Raw genomic sequence first — 23,743 nt, 5'->3', positions numbered from 1 at the left:
ATGTCAAGGAAATAAACAACTATCTGACTTTTAGAAGACATCTGAAAACAGCCCTGTTTAGGGAAGTTTTAAATGTGTGATTTTTATTCTGTTTTTAATCTGTTGGGAGCCTCCCAGAGTGACTGGGGAAACCCAGGCGGATGAGCGGGGTATAAATAAATTATTACTACTACTACTGTAAAAAGCAATGTGGTGTGGTGTAGTGTTTAAGAGCCAGTGTGGTGTCGTGGTTAAGGGTGGTAGATTCGTAATCTGGGGAACCGGGTTTGTGTCTCTGCTCCTCCACATGCAGCTGCTGGGTGAACTTGGGCCAGTCACACTTCTTTGAAGTCTCTCAGCCCCACTCACCTCACAGAGTGTTTGTTGTGGGGGAGGAAGGGAAAGGAGAATGTTAGCCGCTTTGAGACTCCTTTGGGTAGTGATAAAGCGGGATAACAAATCCAAACTCTTCTTCTTCTTCTTCTTCTTCTTCAATCATAGATTATCCTTGTGTAGTGTTTTATACATGGGCACTGGTTAACCACAATGGGCTGGATCCAAACTTGCCTTTCCCACATCACAGAAGGGACTGAGATCCAGTTGAGGCTCCTAAAGGAGGAAAAGAAGTTCCACTTTCTCCTGCAGTCTCCATGGTAAAGCAGAAGGTTCCTCATCCTCTATAACAGATTTTCAGTGGTACATGAGTCTGCAAAGGAAAGGAGGAATTGATGAAAATCAACCACCTTCTTCCTTGGTGGAAGTGTCCCATACATGGAGTTCAGCTCATAGGAACTCTGAATCCAACCCCCATGCTAAAAATAAATCTTGATACAAGAGTTGACCCAGTCTGCACATCATGGTAAACCATGGAACTTATATGAGCGTGTCTGGATAGAATATTGCAAAAAAGCAGTGTTTGCATGGCGCAACAAACCATAGTTAATGGTTTTTGAATGCAGATATCACTCTTCCTTTGTTCCTTCCCTCTAGACAAGTGGAAGCAACAAATCATGCTCCCTGGCTTAGTGTTACATCCGAGCCAGGGACTGTGGTTTCTTTTGGTTAAAGAAACAATGATCGATCAGCCAAACATAAACATTGGCTTAACATTGTGGTTTCTTTGGAATGAAATCAACCGCAATTCATGACTTGGATGTGTTGCAAAGCCAGGAAAATCAGGATTTGTTTATCATGCTGTCTACAGAGGAGGAATGAAGTGGGAGCCTTCTGTGTGTGCACAGCAAACCATTTACCATAGTTAACTATGGTTTACTTTGATGTGCAAATGCTGACAGTGTATACAAGCACATCAAGTTTGCTTTTTTTGCTGTGTTTTATCCATGTTCAACATTACACAAAAAGATTCTTGATGTAATCCTGCACACAGGCACATCAAAATTGCTTTGTTCATGTTTTATCAAAGCACACATGTGAATTGGTGGTATAACTGAATGCAGGAGCTAGGGTTGCACAATGCTCTTCATAAAATTCTGAAATAAAAAGAAGTGGAGCAAAAATTATTAATGCTTTTGGAACTCCGGAATCCATGGAGTAATTCAGATGAGGAGAATTTTGGTGCTCCCCTGGAAATAAAAATAGATTTGCTCTGGCATTTTATGTCCTCTCGGTAAGCTGTTTGCTGCAGTGATGGAAAAATCATTATACCTGGCAGTTGTGGGGTCTATGAAGGCACATGGTTTGTTTTCAGCTATAAGATTTTATAGATGATTCGCAAGCTGTCACGGTAGAGGACCCTTTGAAGCAAATCTCCTGAGAACATCCACATGACAACTGTTTGGCAAATGAAAACAAATTGCCTTATGCTGTAGAATGAAATTATAATGAAACAAACCTGACATTATATAAAGCTGCAAAACTAGGACCCACCAATAATAACCTTGAAGACTCTGAAAGATCATGACAAAGCTGACAACTACATACACTTCAGAAATTGAGGAAGACATAAAGGTTTAAACTGATATAGTTTAAGGCAAAAGTAGATCAGGATATCTATTGGTGAAATCCTGGATTTGCAGCATGGAAGTACTATGATGATTGAAATTGATTTCTCATTACCCACTGACTAACACTGAAAGTTGCAATGTAATTAGAATGGAAATGCTATGCCGGGGTGTATTAACAATACACAAATGCAATGAAGAAGATCCTTTTAAGAATGCTATGCAGTATGCTGAAAAATGTAATTGCACCGTCTGAATACGTGACGGTCAAGAAGTCATGTTTCATGTTGCTTCTTCAGAATATAAATGCTTTTCAAGCATATGGCTAAAGTCAATCACTTTTAAAGTCTCATTGATTTCAATGGGGGAGTTAAGCCTATGCTTAAATCTTTCTTACTGAAATCAACAAGACTTTTAAGATGCCTGACTTTGGCAATGGCCCGAATGCTTTTAAAAACTTAACTTCTGAAGGAACAGCATAGAAACAGCAGCACCGGAAAAATATATTTGAGGGTGCAAAGGAGGGGTGAAGGTGGAGGCAACTTGCTCAAACAGGAACCTTTTTAAAAGTTACCTCCAATACTAAACATATTCATTTTAGATATAAGCAATGCTGATTTCGGAGCTGATTTGGGAGCTACCACACTGAAGAACCTTCTATTTTATTTACATGACACAAGATCATCACTTTGCAATGTCTACCATTGCAAGTAGGTTTTTTTTTTTTTAAAAAAGTTAAAAATTAAAGGCTGCTTCAAATTGTTTGGTGACAGCATTGAACGAACTATAAAATCACAAACCTTTGTCATGGATAGAGAAGCTAGCATTCAAATTAGCAGAGGGGGAAATTTCCCATGTGATCTCATGCACTGCCTTCTGCTTTGAAGCAACACAATGGTGGACAATTGCAGGTTTGTGCATTGTTGTCATAGAGACTGTAATTTTGGATCTCTAAAGAAGCACGTTATATGTGTGTGGCATTAAAAACATTGTGCAAGGATTGCCTGAGTTCATTCAAAAGGAAATGTGGAAGCTTTAAATTCACTTGTGTTTTCAGCTGTGCATGGTATTATTAGAACTCCAAAATAACTAAAAATAAGGACAGGGTAGCATTAAAATTAAGCGGAATAAATTTCAGCAGGATTTGTGTGCATGTCATGGGAGCAATCTGAAGAGGGCAGTGTGCTTAAGACTGCAATCGCAATCTTAACTTCCTTGGAAGTGAAATAAATAGGACTTCTTCCAAGTAAATGGATGGGGACCCAGAGAACTACAGGCAGAAGAGAAGGGATGTAGCCTGGCAGGGCATCTGCTTTGCATGCAAAAGGTCCCAGCTTCATTCGCCAGCATCTTCAGGTAGACCTGGGAATGATCTTTGTATGAAAGAACTCCTGCCAGTTAGCGTAGACCAGGGTTTTCCCACACTTGTGTCTCCAGCTGCTTTTTGGACTACAATTCCCATCATCTGTGAATGGTCCTGCTAGCTAGGGATGATGGGAGTTGTGGTCCAAAAACTGCTGAAGACCCAAGTTTGGGAAACCCTGGTAGACAATACTGGGCTAAGTGGCTCAATGGTCTGATTTGGTATGAGACAACTTAATCTGCTCCCAAAGCTTCTGCATGTTATGAGGCTCCTCAGAATCTGATCTGCCTTCTCCCATATCTCCTGAAAAATCACTGCAGGAAGCAAGTCTATGGAATAGCCGAAGTGTGTCATGGATAAGGCTTGGGCATACATACTAACTATTATGGGGTGGGCACTATGTAGGACCTCAGATATGAAGCTAGCATCTCTGCATGGGTCAATTCCTGGCCAATGCTGATAAAGACTTATGAGAAATCCCCACTTAAAAGGCTTGTTGGAAGAGGAAGATCTACAACAGGCATTGAAAAGAGAAAAAAGATAGTATCAATCGTGTGTGTGTGTGTATTTGCAAATATAACAATGAAGGAAAACATTGACTCTTGATGTTGACAGTAAAAACATCCTATGAATCATAATTTAAATGCACAGATTAATATAGGCAGTCCATGTTGAAATAAGCATTTGAATGAGATTGATTATATGCATATAACAAACAGGAAGGAGTTCCAAAGGGTCGGTGCTGCCATACTAAAGGTACAAATCTTGCATCATATCCTGCAGAGCCCAGCAGCCAACTGGGTGCCTAAGGAGTGAGACAGTCTTTTCAACCTGGAATCATAATATTGAAAGGTCAAGAAGACCATGCTACTGCAGCTTTGGTTCCTCTTTAACATAGACAGGTTTCAGGATTCTGAACCTTTGGACATTTTCACATGTTTATCCACAAAGGATCTCAAAAGTTCTTGGCCAAGGGCGTCCCTCTATATCTTATGCAAATACACCCACACAGCTGACAGCCTGTTTACCACTGCATAAATGCATGCACGGAGTCACAAAGCTAAAAACGGAGGAGGGAGAAGCCTGAGCAATGAGGGAAAGGAGATGGTAAGATAGATAGTTACAAGAAAGCTCTTCCAGATGGCAGGAGCTGTAAAGCAGAGAGCACAAAGGGAATGGTAATTACACCCATATTTTGGGGAAGGGGGGGTGGCTGGAATCATTCAGAAAGATGGAAGAGCATTGCATTTGCTAGGCACAGCTGTACCACCAAAAGCAGAGCTATAATTGAGCTTGCAACTGAAAACAGAAAGCTTTGTTTCCATCAAGAACCTACCGAGACTAGAGAAAGCCAGACGGGAACTCTCAGCATATTTTCCTGGCACTGCACAGATCTCTTCCTGCTGTGGAAACTCAACAGAGAGCCTCAACTACTTAGGAGGTGATGAATGAGGATGTTGTTGATGGGATCCATTGGATTTCTTGATGGAGGAATCCATTGTTCTGTTTGAATTCTGATTTTATAGTTTTAACTCATTTTTAGTCTTATTGTATTGGATCTTCTGCACAATATTCAGAGAAGATTGTGATTAAGCAATATAAAGCTTGTTGAAATAAAATAAACAAACATGTTTGTGGAAGTGACCTTGTTTCTTTCCTTTGCAGTTCTAGCCATGAGGTGTTCCCCAACATACATGAACATTTATCTGCTGTCTGCCACTGAAACTAGTTCAGAAGGTACTATTTATCTACCTGATTTCCACTATGCATTTCATATTTCCAGAAATAATGGTTCACTTCAGAGCTGAAGGAGATTAGTTTGGAGGAAGAGAAAAAACTGTGATAAATGCCCTCTGTTACGTTACTTTATCTTGTTCCTCAAATCAATGAGTGCTAACCCATGGCTCTTCCAGACTGGTTTTTTCTGATGTATCTAGTGGCTATTGATTATATTTTGGATCCCTCACCACAAAGGTAATTAAGCCTGTGTTGAAAGATACTTTGCCCCGAAGACTTGTTCCTTGGGGTGGATATTTTGAGGGATATTTGTGTGACCTGTGAGAAAAAGCAGCCCTGACCTTAAAGTTAGGAAAAGTGAGGTGTTGTCAGGGCTGGAATGTAGGCCTGAGGTAAACCAGGAGCTGAGAATAAGCAGACACAGAAGAAACTGGAAGTCAGGACCAATCAGGTGGGATGGTCAAAGAGAAAGCTGACACACCACAGCTCAGGAAGATGTTGATGCTCAAGCAAGGCTCAGCTGGGACAGGAAGTCCCCTTATACTCCTTCCTGTCCAGGAGGATCTAATGGCAGCCAGAGTGGATGAAGTCAGTCCAGAAGGTTATTTGCTGAGAAACTGCAACCTGTAATTCAGTGCCTTACCGCATGAAGGGTCTGCATACAGGTGCAACAGCTTCTAACTAGTGAGCCATTTCAGATGCTCAGTTTTGGGCCCCATTGCAGGGCCTCAGTGTGGCAGTTGTTTCATTAAACCAACCATTAAAATGTCCAACAGTGGTGAAGGAAAGGTACTTTTGATATGTTCATTGATAGGTTGTTCTTTGTGACTACTTCATTTAACCAAGGACTGAGCTTAGGCAATAGGTTCAAAGTAAGCCCTCTTATCAAATCAAGGTTTTTCTTATGAAAAATGACTTTGCGTATTCCGTGGATTTATTTATTTTAAAGGTACGGGTGACAGTTCCTGCTTGCTGTGGTCTGTTGGTTTGGCCATTTGGGGTATAACAGATAAATAAGCAGCTATGCAGGTGCCCTCTTCACCCATGCTGTCATCAAATGAGATGATACCGGTAAATGTGAGGTAAGGAAGGGAAGGAACTGAAGCATTATCCAACTCTACAACAATATAAAAACTACAATAAAAAATTGACAGGCATATACACTATATTTTACTGAATCGGAGCTTGGAAACACTTAATAGACATGAATGCTTAGTGAGCTGGACAGTTTAAAATCAATAATATCACCTATTAAGAGAGACCTATATAGATTTTTCTTTCTTTGTCATTGGACTGAGATGTCATTTCTATAAACTAAATGCAAACTCATTTTCATAAGGCAAGGAGATAAATATTACAGGGTTGTTGTTTTTTAATGCTGATTCTGCAGACTTCCTTACAGCACAATCCTTTACATATCTACTCGAAAGTAAGTCCCATTCCCTAGTAAGTATGTTTAGCCTTAGCTTTTGGGTGACAAGGTTTCTGGTTCCATTTAGGTATTATCTAATGTTTCTACCCTTTAAACTGCTTCAATATTTGCAGATCTTTGCTCATGAATTGAGACTCTCTACATGCTGTGCCATACAGGGAAGTGTTTTTTGTGTAGGAAGCATAACCCTTGAAGTGACCCTGAGATTTAATCATATTTCCTTTGAATCCAAGAGGTTTCTTGGTATTGATTTTGAAAACAAAATAATTGTGCCCTTTGTGCCTGTATTGTTTATAGGTGTTACGCTCTCCAAGAAGCATATCACATCAGGCCTGGAAGAAACTGTTGCTGGGGTCGGTTTCTTTTTTGTGTGTGTGTGCTATTGTTTAAAATGATTGATAGGAGAGTTAAGCACATTCTTAAAGCTATCCCAGTGGAAACAGTTTTCCTGAGCCATGTTCATAGTGTTACTGTTGTCATGCTGCTGTAATTTCCTTTTCAGGTGCAGATACGCAAAAGGTGTTACACGACAGTAAAATGCTGGAGGAGAATAACTCACACACATATAAATGGCAAAGAAGTTCATTACAAAGTACAAAGGTCCTGGGGTCCTCACCTCCATATAGATACCACACTTCAAAGTGCAGTAATACAAGGACAGGGAGTGATGAACCAATGTCAACAGTTATAATTCCTCACTATTCCACCCTCTGAATGTCCAGCCAACCTAAGTTGTTCACCAATCAAGTTAGAGCTTCATCAAACTTCCTCCCAACCTAGGATCTCACCTTAGGCCAATGTCTCAGAAGACCACCTCTCACACTGGCTAACTATAGAAACCCTACCAGCAGGGGTCATCCCAGCCCCATGGCTTTCTGAAGTGATGACTCAAAGGGCGAGGCCCCTTTGGAGTCACCCATGTCACTACACAACTGCTGGCGATTTCCTGCTGCATGTAGTTGGGGCTCTTCTTAAAGGCAGAAGACCAGGTTCAAGGTACCCCATCGTCCTACCTACTGCCTTCAGATGTCGTTTCCAGGCCTCCCCTCCTGCTCTCACAGTGGCAGGCCTCCATGCTTGGTCTTCCTGAGTCTGCTGTGGGCAGACACGTGTTGCTGAATTATCTCCTCCCACACTCTCTTGTCACTTGCTCTTGTCAGTTGCTCCTCCCGCACTCTCTTGTCAGTCCCCAAACCTGGCCCTCCAGATGTTTTGGGACTACAATTCCCATCATCCCTGCCCACTGGTCCGGTTAGCTAGGGGTGATAGGAGTTGTAGTCCCAAAACATCTGGAGGGCCAAGTTTGGGGATGCCTGTGCTAGAGGCTTTGAATTGAGTGGCATTGCTGTCAGACTATTAATATCTCTAAGCATTCCTTATCCCTCAATCCCTTGGCCCTAAATCCACAATGTATGTTTTGTAAAAAAATCTTTTGGTTTTCAACATATGCGCTCTTTCTCTCTCCATGTTGTGGAAGAATGTGTTATAAATGGGATGGCATGAGCTGTATTTATCCAGACATTTGTACTCATAAAAGCCTGATACTTTAAACATTATGCGTGCACACACATTTATCTATACTGAGTGATTTAAGCAACACAACCTCTCATTCCTTTATTTTATGTTAAATTCTCAATAGTATATGAAGCACTCCCTTTCTGCAAGCTGGAAGAGCAGATGGGGTAATTTAATTCCTTTAAACTGTTGGATTTGTGACAGAGACATACCATGTAGAGAAGGGTTCCATCTGGCATGCACATTGGCTGTTGCAAAGATGCTTAGTAAGATGAGGTCAAAACAGATGTAATGGCATTGGCATGGAATTAGTGAAAATATGCTTTTGCTATTTTTGAAGAAATATGGTGCCTCTTGCAGTTACTCATTCGGTCTCTAACCGTTGTTCAATGAAACCGATGGGAGTCCTTCCAATGATTGCACTGTACCCTTAGGCAAAATTATACATTACCTTGGCAAACATGTATTCCCGAATCCATATTTGCCAGCAGAGTACACATGCAAGAACAGAACAAGTATTTGTAGGAGGCAATCAGGCAGTGAGAATGAAGCTTAATCCTGCCTATATGCACTGATTTTCACCCGCAGTTGCTAGGCAGGTTAATGGCATGGTTTCTGATGCAATGCAATAGTTTAGTGTTAAGAAATCACCTTCCTCCTCCCTTCTCCTGCTCTGTGGTTGCTGTGAGGCACCTGCTTCCATTTCAAACTAACTACAGCTTGATGTTTCATCCAAACTGGGAAATGCAGTTAGTTCTAACCATGATTTATCTGTGCAGAATCCTAACCATGTTTTGAAGTTGGCTTGTTAAAACAAACTCACTAATACTGCAAAGATGTTCTCAAATTCCTGGAAGAAGAGACATCATCATCATCATCATCATTACCATCATCACCATCATAATTTATTTGTACTCCACCCATCTGGCTGGCTTTCCCCAGCCACTCTGGGCAGCTTCCAACAAAGATTAAAAATACATTAAAATGTCACACATTAAAAACTTCAGCCTTCAGATGTCTTCTAAATGTCAGGTAGTTGTTTATCTCTTTGACATCTGGTGGGAGGGCGTTCCACAGGGAGGGTGCCACTACTGAGAATGCCCTCTGCCTGGTTCCCTGTAACTTGACTTCTCACAGTGAGGGAACCACCAAAAGGCCCTCGGCGCTGGACCTCAGTGTCCAGGTAGAATGATTACAAATTACTCGGCCCAAAAAATATGTTAACAACAGCGCCTGCGAAACTTCTCTGGAAAGAGCATTCCACAATGGGGTCACCATTAAAAAGGCTCCATCTCTGGTCACCTCTTTCCAAACTCCTGCCTGGGTGGAAGGGAACACAGCTAGGTTTACATGGAAAAAGGTGTTCTGCAAGGTATTGTGTTATGCACAGCCTTATATTCCAACTGCTATGCACAGGCTATGCACAGCCTTGTATTCCAACTGCTGAAAAATACAGGAAAACGTATTACAGAGAAAATAATCAAAGAAAATCTAAATGGTGATGTGTAGAAGGCAAATCAAGGATTTTGTGTATAGTTTCAGGGAGAATGTAGAAAGCTAATGTGGGATTGTATTCAACATAGCTTGGACACATTGAATGAAGCCTTCTTAAAATATGCTTCCATTTCACCCATAAGAATAATATTGAAAAATGTTAGGATTTTCTAACAGGTCCATAGAATAAAGTCAACACAGTCAGGTTTTCTCCCTTCTTAAAGGAGCAGTCTGCTAATTCACCAGCTCTTTTATAAGCACAGCAGAAGAAGTCAGGGTAAATTTGTTAAAACATATATGACCCCTATTGGGATAGTAAGCTAGTTCATTTAGCTTGCACTGACATGTCTAATTGAAAGATCCCTGATTTAGCTGAAAAAGGGGGCTATGTTTGTTTACTATCCTATATTTTTGTCAACAGGTCAAAATGGCTCTCCAACACAAAACACAAAACAACCTATTGATCCTGGCTGAAGATAAAACTAAAACTCCAAATATAAATTATTCTGATCATTGCTTCTCACCACCACCACCCAGGGAATGGAGTTTCAGAATAAGCACACTGTCTACTGGCTTCAGAAATATGCCCAGAAGCCTGCAGGCTGACATGGGTGAAATCTAAAAGGATATGTGGAAGTTCTAGGTCATTGCAGACTGTAGGTAGTCATGGGGGAGAGGCATGCTGGAGGCATCTTGCTCCAGGGGTTCCATTGACCACATGCAGTATCTGTGCTGCTTGCAATTTTCCCCTTTAGGTCATGAACCAATGTACAGAACAGGGCTCGTGGAGTATTTATTATACAGAGTACAAGAACTGATTACCACAACAAAAAGTGCTCTGCCCAATTTTTGCTGAGTTCCTCCTTCCCCCTCAGCTGCAACAATCTATCACTTCAGGGTTACCAACCCTCAGGAGAAGTTTTCTGGGGGAACTGGAAGGGAAACTGCCAAGGGGAGGAAGAGGCAGATAATCAGCTTCAACCAATTCTCTTCCACCAGTGCTTCCCTGTGATTTCCCTAGGCCATAGAAACATTTTAATTTATGTTTCAATGTAGTAGAAGGAAACATTTATTGTTGAAACTTCTTCCACACACAGGAATTACCCAGAGATTTATAAAAGAATTTATATCCAGGCTATTTGATACTATGTGACTTGAATTTCCTCTTCTGTGGAACATGTTAAGCTGGTTAGACAAAATTTATTTCTAGTGCACCTCCCTTGGATGAGCATGGATACGCCTTTTACCCCCCCCCCCCATTTTTTGTGACAGTTTAGTAATGTTCTTTTAAAATGGGTTGTGTATGTCCATTTGCCCTTCTAGAGTGGGCAGCTTTGTGGGCAGTCTCTTGTGAACTGGTGTATGGCAGGCCGGATCATCCCCTGCCACCAAAATTGGCCAATGGTGGCAGGGCCTTGGGGACATTCCTCTGAGAGTGGGATCGACTGCCCAATGGTGGCACTTGGCCCCATGCCCAGGGCCAAGATAAATTTCAGCCTGCCAGGCCATTCGGCCTCTTCTTTGCTCACTCACCCTCTCTTAGTTCAGGGTGTTGCTTACAGTACGACCTTTGGTCACCGTAATGTGGGGCCAGGCAGGAATTTTTCCATTTGGCAAATTGGCACCAGCCCTTTGGTTTGTCGCCTACCTCATAGCAACCATGACAACTTTGTTTTCACCAGGATTAAGAGCTGACCTGCTCCATGTGTAGGTCAAACATTTGAAACTAACACTTCAGTCATTCACTATCTATAGTTCTACGTTTCAGGGGAAAATGTGGTCATGAGGATGTTTTTTCTTGGAAAATAATGGTCCCAATTTTCTTATTTAAATATGAATGATCCTAGTCATTCTTCTTTGGCCAATACCAATACTAAGAAAAGGGCCTTATCATAGGAAAGCTTTGATGAATGAGCAGTATGAACAACAACTACAACAACATTGTCATCATCATGATCAACAACAACAACCAAGTTTCCAAACTAAGAGACTCGTGTATGTTTTAAACGAAACACGTTCACATCTTGATTTGCATCTTGAGAAGAATACAATCCACTATGGAGAATTAAAAAACAACAACCCCACACCATATAGTTGACTTAATAATCTTTACTTTCTTGCCAAAGGAGCTTGGAATGCTGCAATACAGAACGACACTCAGCACAGGTACCCCTATAAATAATTAGGCATATAATATTTCCACAGCTGTTTAAAACCAGATGTTTTTGCTTTTTTAGGATTAAAGTAACTTCCTTCCTTTTCAGGGAGAAGAGCCAAGTCTGTCAGGATCTATAAACTCATCTTGAAAGGAGTAGACAAGTTTGGAGAGACCTAAATCTGAACTTAGATGTCCAGAGACTCTTAGGAGAAAGAGTGCAATAAAGTAGGCCAATGGTGAAATCAGAATATATTTAATGTGACTAGAGTCCTTTCTTTAAAGGAGAAGCTGAGAAATGACTGAGGGCTGCTTCAGATGTGGGAGATTCTTACCTAGAAATTGTCACCATGCAGGAAAACCCCCCTCTAAAAAACCCCGTTGATTGCTGCATGTGACTATCACATATACCCATATAACCCTGTCTATGTTGCTGCAATCCATTCATTTGCATTCAATACGATTTTGTGACGGGAAACCAGATGCTGTTTTTAAGATTGAAGAAACTATGGAATAGTGTGAAATCACATGATTGCATACCCCCCCACACATATTAAGCATGGGCACTTTGTGATAATAGCCCAAACTTCAGTGGTTGCCCATCACCTAAGGTAGCATACATTTTGGAAATAAGATATTTCATGTTTATAACTGAAAATGCACCAGCATCTTAGCTATGTCTGACATTTTTGTCAGGCTTTGCTCATTCCTGAAGTAATGTAGTCCTAATCTTCAAATATTAAAAGAGAAGTTTTGGGCTTGCTATTAGTTCCTCACTATATCATATGATATACGCCATCAGGCTGTCATTGTTCATCCAACTTGATATTAGATATTCTCTATGCTGTGTCTGAATTCCGCATAATATATACAATACCTTCCTTAATTTTAAACATCCCCTGCTTGCCCCCATTTCTCATACAATAGTGTGGACAAAATTGCTAAGCCAGAGTATATCCACTTAAATCCAATGTTTCAATGAATCTGTATATTTGCCTTTTAGCTTAAGTGGTTTACAAATGTTGTCTTCAGTCTCATATCTGTTCTGAATCTGAGCCTGTTTTGGAAGTGCTATATATCTTTTAAATTACATTGCATTATACGAAAGAAATATAGTTGTCTTTGAATTGAGATTTGGAGAGATTTTATAGCATACTCCCAGAGGCAACAAGCGGGAATCTGAAGGTATTTAGTATTGTTTTGATTTATGTTACACTGGCTGACTCAATTTGTTACTGCTCTTGGCCTGTAATATGTTATCAAGGCAAGTACCAGTGCAAGTAGATAAATAGGTACCGCTGCGGTGGGAAGGTAAACAGTGTTTCCATGAGCTCTTGCTTCTGTCACGATGTCCCGTTGCATCAGAAGCTGTTTAGTCATGCTGGCCTCATGACCTGGAAAGCTATCTGTGGAGAAACGCCGGCTCCCTTTGCCTGAAGCGAGATGAGCACTGCACCCCATAGTCGCCTTTGACTGGACCTAACCATCCAGGGGTTATTTATCTTTTACCTTTATGCTATCAAGGCATCTAATGGTTTTTATGTGATCTTTTTTATTTTATTGTCAAATTATAGCAGCATATATTACTTTGACCCACCACTAGGTGCATATGCCTCAAAGGTCCTAATTTGAGAACCTCTTCCCAACACCAGAACTCAGCCCCAGAACCTGTGCACTTTTAATTGAAAATAAGGTTCCTTTGAATATGTGCTTTCTCCTTCCTCCTCTATAGACACAGCCAGCTCTCATATATCTAGGTTGAAGAGGGGCACCTTCTGGTTAGGAGTTACCCTAGGCTCCAATGTCAGAGCTTATGAGTGGTGACAAGTATCACATGAGAATTTGCCTGGATCTGCAAGCTGCTGATAAATAACATCCAAGATATTCTGTACCAGTTTGACGCCCAGGTTATTCCATCCCTATTTTATTATGTATTAAGGGTTTATGTGGGATTTAAATAGTTTTAGTCTCTTCAGAACCACAATGGCAAAGGGAGTTATTATGGTATAGCTTCTTCCTGAAAATGGTTTGCTCACTTGTAAATCAGTCACGACTGAATTTTCAGCTACTGGTTTGTAAAGCTTTCTTCTCCTTCTTCTTCCTATGAGCCAACAATTGTAGCATAATAGCTATGGCCTTGCATTTTGAGCCAGTCCTTGTTTCACACGGGTGTTGCTATGGCGTCTGAATCTGATGCGTCAGGCAGATATGCTGACTTGAATCATTCTCTCAGCATGGTCTAAATTGTATAAAAGAGATGGTTAAAAATGGACCGGAGCTTGAATGTTTATGCACTTTGCTGTCTGGACTACCTGGATATGGTAAAGGGGCTATTATAGCTGCTGGATGTCAGAGGAAGATTTGATCCAAAATGCTGAAGTACTTCTTTGCAAGACACCGTAGGCTTTTAATTCTACATGACAAAAAAGTAGCAGATAATTTTACACAGGCCTGGTTTGTAACTTGGTTTTAGACCAAGTGCAACCTTTCCTTCTTTTAAGGAAAAGAGCACCTCGTTTATTCTCTTTTACGAGTCTTGTGAGTGTTAATGGGGCTTTTGCTGGGGTTCCTCATGAGGGTGCATGACCAGCAGTTTAAGCATAGATTTTGGTAGCATAGTAGTCAATTCATAGCCCAAGGACTATGGGGGTGTCCCTGTTAGTTTCTGTTTGCCACTGTGCAGCTGCTTAGAGTCACAGGACTCTGTTTACATTCCAGACACATTCCATACTGTTGGAAGGCTCACGGGAGACGGATGTGATGTTACTGGTTTCCTGTTCCTTTGTTCCAGTTGCTCTCTGCTTTCACAGAGAGAGGATGTGTTTTCTGTCTGCGTAGTTAGGAAAATAAAACTCTTTGCAATGTAGCCCAAACCTCTCATCTCTTCCCTGTGCTGGAAACTCTGCTGAATGGGAATGTGCCTGAGGCCTCATCAAAGGCTCAGGTCGTTAATCACATCAGAGGCGATTCCGAAGGACTCGGCCAGAGGAAGATGAGCTTTATCAGCTTGGCTGAGTGGAGATCCCAACAGTCCCAACGAACAAAGCTGCACAGAGGAAGTAATGTCTTAATCAGTACAACTATATTAATGATAGGTTAGGATTCCCAATATCAGTTTGTGGGAATCCATTTTTACCCTGCTATTAGGGATTGACCCGTTAAGGTATGGTCTTACCCAGTTCTGAATGGGGACAAGACTAAGTTTGTTCCATCTGATTTCTGTGTGATTTTTAAGGGAAATACTTAAGACTATGCATGGAAACAAAATAATAAATGGTTAAAAACACAAACAAATAAATAAAATTATTACTGAGGATTGCAGTATTCTTATTTGAGAGGTCAGTTAGTAGTTTATCATAGGCTAATCAGTTCTCTTGGGACAACAAATCCTGAAGTTATACCATATCTCTGACTTCTTTATCCATAAAAAAAAAAAATGAATAATAGGCTGAAGTAGCATATATAGGAGATTTTGGCTTACCTTTTAAGCAGCACCCCAGGCCATGTGATCCAGTAAACAATAGAAGGGCTGTTTACTCAATAGTCAATTTATGATTCATAGAGAAACAGAATGACCTGTAGGCAATCAATCTAAACTAGCAAGGGTGTGTAGACTGCGGGGGGGGGGGGCACACAGAGTTTGGTAAAAGGTTATCCAAGGATGACACCTCTGGCATGACAAAAGTGAGACAATAACCTCTGGGTGGTAGCAAACAAGTAAACAAACAAGTAGTTGGTTTCTCCATTTCCATATGGCATGCCACAATCACATGTCCTTTTAAAAAGTGGTTCACTTTGGCTTAACCCCCCCCCCCGCCAACACATGGACATAAAGTAAGCCTGTGCTAGTATGAAAAAGGCATTTTATTCAGGTATGCTATATATCCAGTTTTGTTATCTGCAAAATAACACAATTGTAAAGACAGGGATAAAGAACAAGATGGCTCGAGGAATGAAATGCACAAATGTTTCTTTGTAACGGATAACAGAGAGACTACTCAAGCAGCAAAATAACTTTTGAAGGTCTGTGCCCAAAAAAAACACAAGCCTCTCCAAAGATGATGCCTTTGTTTTGAAGCAATGGGAAAAGGAAGCAAATAAAATCTGCCAGTGGATGCAGAAGCAGCCATCAAAATATCCCAGAGACTCTCCCAAAATACAGGTGATTCATAGCGAGCAAGGCAGTGTTAACCTCTTTGACCCAGTGTCAATTGTACACAGCTATTGAAATTGGGAACTATTGTCCCTTCCCTACTGTACTGATGGGCCAAATAAAACCAAAGATTGACCTAGCTTTGAGTTTTGTTAAGCCTTAAATTTAGCTTGCAGAAGCTTTTGCAGGCCAGAACTCAGTTCCACAAATGCCTTTGACAAAGCAGGTGCTGCTGGCCAACTTAAACTTATACCACAATACATTTGTTCACCTTCAGGTTACTACTAAGTCTCCCTTTGTTTTGGCTTCAGCAGACTAACATGGCTATGCATTTGGAATGCCTGCTTTAAAATTACCAATGGTATTGTTGCTTTCATAGGCTTGAGATGCAGGTAAATTTACATTGAAGCTTGTGCCACAAGACATCCATTAGTATTAAGTTGCCATGTGACATTTGCTTTAGATACTATTTATTTATTTCCTTTCTATACCAGGCTTCCTCCCGAAAGAGCTTGGGGAGGCAAAAACATGGGAGATAAAAAACAATTCAAACTTCTAATAACAATTCCAATATGCATGCAGACAGGGAGAGATCTCCACTTTTTAAAAAAGACTTGTTGGAACAGTTGCAGTAGATTCACGTGGTTCCTCTTCGAGGATTTGTGCATAGAATACATTAGGCATCTAGGATGCCATTGAAGCAATATATGCAACTGAGAAATTACACAACCACCTTCTCACCTGGTTCCATAAACCCAAGACGATGTCAGTACATATCTGCAATCTAAAATCTAGATGGTGCCATTCCTTTCTGAACACCAATTTATTCCTTCTCCCACAGTCCATGTGGTAAGTTTTCCTCCCATAAGTTTTTATTAAGTCCTAGCCATTCCCAAGATGCTCCCTTCTAGTTGGCACACCCCGACATTCCACTAATAAAGACTTCACAGGTTTTCTAGGTTTAATTCTGAATTGGTTTATGCATGCTTCCAGCTTTATCCTTCCATTTTTTCTATTTTATCCCAAAATAGCAATTGTAGAGGTAGTGAAGGAAGTAATTTATCATGTCCATAACTTTTAATTTCTCAGAGTTCTGTGTTTTTGTGCTTCCCTCGAGACTTACTTTGGTTGCCCCAAAGCTAGGTGTTCCTCTCAGCATCTGCAGCTGGTCCAATTTTAGCTCTCCTGCCAAATGCAATTTTCAAGTAGGAATTCATCTGACATCTCCTGAGGCCTTGGCTTGTCTGATTGTAATTCATGTTTTACCCAGTTGTGCAGCAGGCCTGTCAGCAAGATGTGGAGGGGGCCAGAATGTCTATAACTTGCAGACTCGTTCATATATGGCCGTGTTTGCCCCACACAACTCCCCAGTTTGCTTCCTGGGAAGTAAGAAGGCCCAGATTCTGAAGACATATATATTTTCCACCATGAACTGTATAGCTTTGGGCTTTCACCAACTTGTGTACACTGCAGAATAAAACGTGGAGAGATTTTAAGTATTTTTAAGCCCAGGGAAATATGATATACAGTGTATGCAACAGTACTGTGGACGGTGAAAAGTTAATAATTGTAGATGGGGGGAAGAGAGAGACCTGCTTTCCAGAGGCAGTGTGGGAAAAAGAACCTCTTGCTGTTGTTAAGATGCCTGACTAGTTAGAGCAGGCATCCCCAAACTTGGCCCTCCAGATGCTTTGGGACTACAACTCCCATCATCCCTAGCTAACAGGACCAGTGGTCAGGGATGATGGGGATTGTAGTCCCAAAACATCTGGAGGGCCAAGTTTGGCGGTGCCTGAGTTAGAGGCTCTAGGCCTCAATTGTTCTTTATATTGAAATAAACAGTTACAGTACGTTGTATTAGAAAGCAGCAGTATCTGTTCTTGATTGAAGCCTGAGAACTCAGAGGGACAGAGGAAGCTGTCTTGGGTTGCATTCACACAGTGGCTTGCTCCATTAATTTCTGCATTTATATTTAAGCTTTTACATGATGTAAAAGCTATTTCTGGAAATATTGTAGACTATATCACAAGTTTAGCAATCATTTTCATGTTATTTGATTCCAGGAAAAAAAAACCTGTTTGTAATTAGCAAGGAGAATAAAATAGCAAGATTTTGGTGCTCATTCCCGCATTAAGTGCAATTTCCGGAAGTGGCTTTTGCATCATGTGAAAGCTCAATTATAATGTGGAGATTATATGGACAGTGCTTTTTTCTGGGGGGATGCAGGGATACACAAATCCCTAAACATTTTATGAATCTAACGGGAGAAGAAACAATTTTTTTTAAAAAAAAAATAGTTTCTTCACTAACACGATGAATTGGCAGTTCATTGGTTGTTACCCCCAATGGCAGCTTCATTTCCTTTCCCGGTGTTTATTGAGTCTCAGACGGAAGCGAGCGTTTAATGTGTGAAGCAGTGTGGAATGTGGATGTGTGGTGTATTACTGATGAAAGTTGGGCCTCATTGAGGGACAGTATTTCAATACGAGTAGGAAAATAACTATTTTTCATCATCACAGCCTCCTGGGTACAGTGATTTGGTGATTTTCTTGAGTCTAAATGAAAGTACCCCTAAATGCTTATGGATATGTCATGAAAATGGAACAAACTGTGGTGTAAATTCAGCCTTAAACGGAGTGAGACTATTGGCCCATCAAACCCAGTATTGTATACTGTCTGGCAGGAGGTCCCCAGGATTTGCAACAGGAGTCACTACAAGCCCTGGGTGGAGATACCAGGAACTGAATCTGGGGCCTTCTGTTATGGGCACCATAATATGTGGGTGCCATAATACAGGCCCATCTTCTACTTCCCAGCAGCCCATATCAAAGGAAGCAGGAAGATGCTGCTGTCAGGCTGATTGACTGCTGAGAGGCATGTATTGTTTCAGTAAGCATGAATTTGGTAGATCTGCCTTTAAATGTGAACTGAATGGAATTTATTATTCATCTCTAGTTTCTGGGGGGGGGGGGGGATACTGGTCAGACATCTGTACATTTATGGCTTGCTTTGCAGCATGCTTGAAGCTTCTCCTCCTTTCATTTTATTCATATTTTTGGGCCCTTGGTGTGCTGGAAATAAGTAGGAAGCACGAAAGCAGCCAGTGAAGAAATATTTTTGTCAAAGAAATGCTGCTTTCATGTATTTCACATCCCCTCCTAAAAATATGCTGATTTATCCCTTCAGCACTGCATATTTTCCTCACACATAATGCCTTTTGCTTGCCAAATCCACTTGTGTAAACAAAGTAGAAGCATGGATTGCTCCCAAACTTACCTTCTTTATTTAACCACCTATGAGAACCATAAATCTTAGTTCATAAAAACCTTAGGCATCATCATCATTTTGCTGCCCTTATGTAAGAACTATGATTTCATTTGTCATTCTACAAATACGTGATTCTTAGGCCTTGACATGTATATCTGAGCATCGTATGATTTCAATATGATATTCTAAGACCACGTTGACCGATACTGTCAAAGCTGTTTCTTTTTATAAGTGCTTTTTCATTCTTCCCTGAAATGTCGCACTGTAAGCTCTTTTAAATTATGTTTTTAAAACCACATCTCAATTGACAAAAATGGGGAACAAATAATTAATAACATGGGCAAGAGGGAGAAAATTTCTGCCTTTTTAATAGGAAAGGGATAAAATCTCCATTAGCACAGCACTGCAGGTTTTTTCTATATATATTTAGCTCCTATTTGTTATAAAAAAGATCAATCAAGTAAGAATGATAGTGAGAAAATATATTTGTCTGGGAAATCAAATACCCACTTTGTCTAGATATCTGTGTGCTTCATCTTGCTATCGGGATGAGCTCTCTGAGCCCCTCTCACAAAAATCAGTATTTGCTTTTTTAAAATGTACATAAAATTGCTTCCTACCCCCAAAAACTTGTTCAGATTTGAAGATTATTATTATCGCTGTTTTCAGTGATTGATTTTGTGGTTGCTTAATGAATGAGTGTATATTGCATTGTGCATTTTTTACATGAAAGTGATTAGTGGTTGTCCGCCCCCCCCCCCCCGCCGTAAAGTGAATAGAACAGAGTATGCCTACTATTTCAAATTATGTTGCTTCTGTAAGCTGAGCAGGTTTGGCAAATGCCATGCTCAGGGATCACCAAAGTTTTTGCATCTGTTGCCTCATCTGGAATCATCTGGAACTTTGAGACAGTGTCATGGGCACCCCACTCTTGTTGCTTCTCTTCAACCCCCCTTCCCTGTGTTATGCCCTCTGATATAGACAGAAAGAGAGGGGGGAACCATGTTCTATCTTTGCTTTTCCTTATCCAATGAGCTGGCCCTGGGAGGTTTGTTAGAGGTGCAAAAGAGAAAATGTCAGTGCACCTCTTCCCTTCTACAGCCACTCTGTGGCACCAACAATTCATGTCAACAGTCCACTTTGGTTTATACTTTTAGAGTCTTTCAATGAAGAAAAAGCATAGGTTTTTATGTGCCTTTAATAAGCTAGAGAAATGCAATACAGGGCAAAGCTCTTCATTTAAGGGCTGGGAATGTATTTTGTTAGATACTAGATATCGAAAGATTCACTGCCTTTGTTTCATTTCTCAGCAGATATCATAAAGTGGTCTCTAAGTAAAATAAACACTAATAGTCAAGTTACTTCAAAAAATCATGATGTTGGCTTTGGCACTTCATCTCCTCCATTTCTTCAATATCTGTAGCTCTGTAATAGAGCACACCTGGCTCTTTCTGTCTGGGTCTGCTGCTGAAATCTTTAGAGAAATATGTGAACTGCCTATTTTAAGATTAATGGCACTGAAGTCAATCTTTAGGCTTTTGGGCCGAAGTTCAAAAATCTATGACTATAAAAGGTTTGTGATTTACAGGCCATTTCATAGACTGAAGTGATTAATTGCTTGATTTACTTGTTGTTCCTCTTTTTACGGTGGAAACCCACATATTAAGATTTAAGGAGCAGACGGAGAAAACAGTTATTTAAAGTGAATTGACTTGATTGCAGTGTAGAAAAAACAACAACCCTGAAATGCTAGCGATGAAGTACTTGTTTGTAGTAATCTCTCCTTCCTTCCCTCTCTCTTACTCTTTCTGATGACTTCTAAATGCTCAGTGACAAATGACGTACAAATGTTCAGAGTAACGGGAGGTTTATCTGTGGGATTCTGCAAAGCAGGCTACTAGCCCAGTGCCATACCATGGGTTGCCAGTGTCCAGGGCCATGAGGAAAGATGGGTGGGTGGGAAACAGATGGAGTACACATGCCCATTCAACTGCCTAACAGCATCCACATCACCCATCAGATCGCAGCCACAGAGATAAGAAGAGTCATTCTGTTGTATGCAGAGGTCACTTCCTCGTTCGCATGGAGAAGCCATTTTCAATGGAGCCCAGCAACAGAAGTGCACAGCTGTATTGAAGCATCACTGGATGTTGGAATTTTGCACCCCTAAAAATGTTGCGCCCAGGGCAACTGTGCTCCACTGTGCCAACCACATATTGGATTTCTGTGATCTAGCCCAAAAGTCACTTACAGTGCAGCTCCCCTCCCATATTGGTGGGGTAAAGAGGTGAATATCTTACTGTGGAGGAGACTACTTTGGCTTTTGGGGGAGAATTCCTGTGCTGCCCGAGCACATTAAAAGGAGACTTGCTAATTTCACTTGAGCTGTCAAAAGCAGGGAAGTGAAACTGACAAAGGGGACGGATGTGAGAGCCCTCAATATGTGGCTGAAAGGTGATGTCAATGTCTTGCTAATCTATTATGCATGTGGGTTTCAATCCCAGCCCCCTTGGCCCATTGGGGAGGGATCATAGCTCCATGGCAGAGCGCATTCTTTGCATGCAAAATATCCCAGGTTCATTCTCTGAATCTCCTGGGAGTGCTACAGGGGGAAAGGTTGATAAGTGGAAAACTCTGTGTTAGCCCTTTCAAGGTTCCCTGAAAGGACCCTTCCATTCCTGCCTTTTTGCATGTATGTGCTTAAAATCATTGTCCAGATGTCCCCCCCCCCATCCGTAGGGGAAAAGATATGGGTCCCTGTATAGTTAACACGTACCTTGTCCCAGATTTATGCCATCTGTTTAGCTTTCAGCATGTTGCTTGATGATAACCAGTGGATGAAATACATTTATGGTCTCGACATGGTGCTAAATCTTTACCAGTTTCATTGGTAATACATATTTTGCATAAAATATGTGGTAATACATATTTTGACTCTGATTATGGAATGGGTTTGGTCCTGACCCTCTGAAAATCAGTTGGCCATCAAACCATAAGTGAACATAAGGCAACATGTTGCTTAGCTTTTGCAATAGTGGAATGGTCCACACCATCTAAAACCTTCAGGGTAAGCCAATCATATCAAGAGAATAGATGCCATGTTTAAAATGTTCAGATAAATGTTTGCTAAAATGGATAAATGTTTGCTGTTGCTAATTATGCTTCTGCAGACATTATCATTTAAAAGAATCGGTGGATTATCTCTGTCTTATTTCCAATCTCTTATTGTTACTCCTTGTTTTAAAAAAGGTATTGTGATATTTGTATCATATAATTAGAAACATGATGTTAAATGATGCTAAGACCAACAAATAATGCACAGAAGCAGCATACGAAAACATGCTGAAATAACTCCTTACTTAGCAATGGCTTACATTCTTTTGGTACAGGCATTCCACAGCTTTGGGGCACTGTCTACAATTTTCATTTCCCACAAATGAGGACTTTCCTGTCTAATTTGAATGTCATTAAGTATCCTGCTTCAGAACCACCATATTCTTTCATTTTGGTTCCATTAAATTGCTACGGTTCACAGTTAGCTCCCTCTGATCCTTACCTAACTTTATGGAATAGTATCTGGTTGGTGATTGATATGCCACTTCTTACTAGGAAGAATGGCAAACAGAAAATAGAAATGTCAAGCAAAAAGCATGGAAAATAGCAAATATAAGAACCATCATCAGGTGGCAACTGAATCCGGCAGATTTAGAAACAGATTTTGTGACATAAGTAATGCAGTGCAGATTGTATGCCTATGACTCCTTTCAAAGTGAATCATTTCGCAACTACTTGTGTCAGAGGTATATTTATAACTTAAGAGCAGCATGTCCTTGCCTGAGCCGCACATTGATGACTGCTCACTAGTTATCCATTAGCAACAAAAGTGTTGCGAAGTGATGGAGATGTCACCTTGAGTTTTGTAAAGGCACAAGGTGTTTGTGTTCTAAATCAAGCATTTGGGAAGGAGGCTAATAGAAAGAAAATTGAAATATGTTGAAAACAACTTGTTCAAGGAAATTAGAATTAAAAATCTCTACAATATTAAGTAATGTAGCGGAAGAAGCAAAAAAGAGATCTTATGTTTTGAGAGAGTCACTTAACTTTTCCTCATTGAATGTACTTTGTTGAAGGAACTACAGCAGGTACTCAAGATCCCCAGAACCAACATAGGTTGGCATTCCAGACCAGTGAACTGCTTTCCCCCATATGTCAGATTTTTGAAAGAGAAATAATATTGCAATTAACACTAATACTCCCATTTTAAAACATATTCTCTTTGAAGGAAGTCCTATAGATGTTAATGGAATTGAGTGAACATGTTTAAGGTTGCAGCATTGTATTACTGTCAAGTTTAAGATTAATTTATAATTCGTATGTGAAAAATTTACTTCTTCTAGTAACTACATGGGCTAACTAATGTGGGGTTTGGGGGTGTGAGTTATTGTTCTATGAGGAATTTGCATCCCATGCCCCTCTCGTCTGGTGCTATCAGTGATGTCTCCACCTCCAAATGCTTGCTTTTCATCAAAGTGCCTCATTGGAGCTGCTGTAAAGTTTGTTCACATATTTACTTTGGAGTCAAAAGCCTTCTATTGGCTTTAGCAGACTTTTCAATATGATTGCAAAGTGCTAATTGTTATAGTATTGCATGATATCATTGCCGTCATCAATGAAAATTTGCTCTTCC

This window comes from Podarcis gaigeae (genome assembly GCF_964106915.1).
Source record: "Podarcis gaigeae genome assembly, chromosome: 1".
In the NCBI taxonomy this organism is placed as follows: domain Eukaryota; kingdom Metazoa; phylum Chordata; class Lepidosauria; order Squamata; family Lacertidae; genus Podarcis; species Podarcis gaigeae.
This window is presented reverse-complemented; position numbering follows the sequence as displayed.